The sequence below is a fragment of the Phallusia mammillata genome, chromosome 4 (genome assembly GCF_965637545.1).
Source record: "Phallusia mammillata chromosome 4, kaPhaMamm4.hap1.1, whole genome shotgun sequence".
In the NCBI taxonomy this organism is placed as follows: domain Eukaryota; kingdom Metazoa; phylum Chordata; class Ascidiacea; order Phlebobranchia; family Ascidiidae; genus Phallusia; species Phallusia mammillata.
The window spans coordinates 13,941,572-13,945,387 of NC_137255.1; the positions used below are offsets into that span (position 1 = coordinate 13,941,572).

Genomic DNA, 3,816 nt, shown 5'->3' on the forward strand with positions numbered 1-3,816 from the left:
AATATTTCAAAAAACATACTTTCCTACCCACCCATCGCCACCTATCGAAAATTAGCTAAATGTTCGGCTGACGTGATTTATAGGTTAGTAGCTCCACCTACATTAATTTATGAAGATGCGGATGGGTCACGCGCATGCTAAAATATCAATTTAATGCTGATGTACAATTTCAATGTCGTCGCATAAATACACAAACAGACATAGCGCGTTTAACCCGCACAAAGCCAAACTAGCCCAAAGGTATCTAAGATCAGAATATGTCAGTTATTTTAACTAAAAACCCTCACCCCAACACTGATAAACCTGTAGAGCTAGTCTTTAGAAAGCTTTTATTTTCTTAAAACTTACAACCTATAAGCAGACGAATAAATAGAAATTTCTATAAATCCTAAACTCCGCTTCCTGCTGATGTTATGCTATAACAAACGCTGATGGAAAGGGAAAAATGAACATGGCTTTGGAAGGGACAAAAAATAAACATAAGAAGTAAACTGTGCATCGAAATGAAGTTGTGTACAAGTCGTAAAACAATAAGATACTGAATATGTAAAATATGCAAAAAGTTCTAACTGCTGTTGCCAAACTTTTCTCTTGCTCAACTAGCAAGTGAAATATCTCACTCGACTTTCGTTACATTCTAGGCGTCTTTATTAGGATAAAGGTTCACCGCCTAGCATAATGGTTCTTAACACCAAAGATGGCGATACTGATAGCACGAAGTATATATTGGCTCAAACGCAGTGATAAAACCAATATTGTATATTGTATAGTGGTAAAATCAATATTGTAAATAAACGGTGGACGACTTTACACTTTGACTTACAATGATAGGTAGCCTTGTATAGTGTTCGGTTTTATGTTAATGGTGGATAATGAGTCTCAAGGTTATAACCGCGTCACTACAAATTAAAGAGGTATACCACCGTCCTTAATCCCCCAAGCTCCTGGGCTTGTCAGGACAGAGTCCTGGAAACTCCACATAGGTGTCTTGCACTTCGGTTCGGCCGTTTATTACTTCTTGGCGAAAGAAAGTGACACGCTGATATAAGCGAGCACAAGTCAAACAGAATGACCAGAAAGAAGGAAGAGAGCGAAACCCAGTCGGAAAATTATCCCCGAATCATACATATAATATATAAGTTCATGTTTGTGTTACGTACGATTTTCTGGTGACAATCATAGATATATAGGGTTGTTTTACACGGAAAGTTAACTTCGGATCATACATGATGCTAAGGTGAAGTTCTTACATGATTTTCTGAGAATATACTCGCATAATCCGTACATATACCCGCGGTTTTCTAGGGTTAATATATGATAAACCTATCGTGATTATCTGAGAATACACTCGCATAATCCCTACCGAATGTATAGTTTTCTAACATTAAACTATGATACCCCTATCCTGGAACGTCATCGTTTCACAAATTTCACACTCATAAAGAAAGAACATATTTTAATGAACGAAAAGCCATCAGAATATATAGGCGATTATAAACATGTCGCAACAAACAAGTTGTGGGTGTTCACATTAGGTAATTTATGGGCGACCACAAGGCCCAGTTGCACTAAGCCTCGTCCTCAACGAATGATGCAATATAGGTTCTGTTACAAAACCACTTCCGCTGTCGGTTTAATTTTGCCGTTGTCCCATCGGCTGCATCCACCAGAACAATGTTGATGTCGTAAACGATTGTTTTGTTCTTTTTATTCTTGCATTCAATGAGTGGAGTAACATCTACACAAAGTCAATTAAGTTGTTATTTTGTTTTGAAAAAGCTAGTACACGTCTAAAATAATGTAAATTCTACTTACTGCGATGAAGTGAATACATTTTTTTAATCCTTGATGCAGATTTCGAGTGCTGTCGTTTGGGCCCCAATCGTCAGTTTGTTGCATCAGACTCAGATGAATCACTGTCTATATTACCAACTTCTTGCCTCTTTTCTGCCATATTACTATTTTTCATCAGCTAGGCTTTCCGTCTTTTTTCATCAAATGGTTTGTTACATACGCTAGTAGGATCCGGCATTCTTAATTCCATTATTTCAAGTCTTACCTTAATACACCTAATGCATACAGCAGTCTAAATTAACCCAAATTTTGCGTCAAAAACGCTGATAAGTTTAAACCCGTCTTCAAATCGCTTGAACGTCTGTGTGAGCAATATATTTTTTTAAATAGGCCAATACCGCCTAGACAAAACCGCTTTTAACGCGTCGCAGCGGATTCATTGTTGTCAAACGGGCCGAAGTCTTTCTCTCGCTCTAATTATCTGTGGGAGTCGGGAAGGGAGATAACAGCGGGTCATTGCCATGCGATCTCTTGGTTATTTTCACCTAGAGAATTTAAAAGAAATGTTTGCAAAAGAAAAGTTGAAACAGGACGTATACTGCAGGAGATTACAAACATCGTTGTGCGGTGACGCGCAAGTCTATTTAAAAAAATTGCAACCAATTTTCACATAACGGGACAAGTGGTCTCATGTAAAAAAATAACTCGCCACTATATCCTACATCAACACATTCCACTCCTGAATTTGTATGTAGCCTAAGCGGTGATTATGAAAAATGCTTTGCGAAAAACACCAAAGAATTTTTTACATAACCCTTACAAAAATCAAAGAAGAAAACAGCGGTTCATTTCAAGTGTGAATGTTCATTGAAATATCGCAGAAATTCGTAGGTTAATGACAGAATTACACTAGAAAACCGAATGTACTTGTTTAACAAGAACTTCTGTGATAATCGCACTATATTTCTGGTATATCATGTATGATTCGGAGATAGCCCTTGGATAAAGTTCGACTGGGAATGAACGAGTGCGGTTTTATATATACCCCGGATAAAAGCGTTAAATCGTACATATGTGCTCTTGCGATTGGCTCTTGCACAATTCCCACACAAAGCAGCGTCCAATCACAGCACAGGACAAAACATACGGTTAAAGCTCGCAAACACCAGATCACAAAGTCGCATCTGCATCGTAATTAACTGTGACAGGAAATATTACGAAGTTCGAACATGATTTGTCAATGCAGTTGGATTTGGTGCTACACAAAAACGAGCTATTTTGGTAAACAACTATTGCAAAGTTTGCACAAATATGTCGCAATCGCTACCAAAAACGCTGCGCAGTTCATAAATTGACAGTTAATGTATAGATGAACCAAACGCTATTTAAAGTATTTGAGTTACCTCAGTTTGAATGTTTACTACAAGGACTGCATCAATGTCTTTTTACTGTCTCGTGAAATTGAAAGTAGCGAAACGCCAAACAGTAAAAAAATATTTACAATAAAGATACCGTTTTCATGAGGTAAAGTTTACGGTAAACTGTAGAAAGCGGGTTTTGCGTATTTACTATGCAATCCCCTGCGGTACAAATAACGACAAAATTTATTTTAAATACTTTGGAGTATGTTTTGTATGACTTTACATATGTATGATATATCATGTACTTTGCTTAATTCAGTTTTAACGATGCACGTGGTATTTTATGCGGTACTGTAGCAGAGAGAAATATAATAAATAGAATATAGCTAAACGCATATCAATGTGACAGAAAGTGTAGCCTATAGAGTTTATCAAGCAAAATACTTAAAACGAGGCCGGTTGAAACAAATTATATGTACATATCATTTAGTCGTTGGTGTCGCATAGACTTGTTGAATTGCTTGCATAGCACATAAACAGATACTACTAATCCGAGCACCACTACTCCAATAACAGAAAGTCCGATAATTAAGGTATTTACTCCTGACGAGGACGCGAGTACGGCTTTATCAGCAGCACTCGTTGTCGTCCGGTTGCCGTA

General features: G+C 37.4%; 1 long non-coding RNA gene across 1 annotated transcript; it reads right to left on the bottom strand.

The window, feature by feature from the left end:
* Positions 1-1,441: 1,441 nt before the first annotated feature.
* Positions 1,442-2,185, bottom strand: LOC145224336 (uncharacterized). The gene is made up of 2 exons (XR_013859618.1): positions 1,816-2,185; positions 1,442-1,738 (listed from the first exon to the last, which is right to left on the bottom strand). It is a non-coding gene; the product is annotated as an uncharacterized LOC145224336 (long non-coding RNA).
* Positions 2,186-3,816: the final 1,631 nt, after the last annotated feature.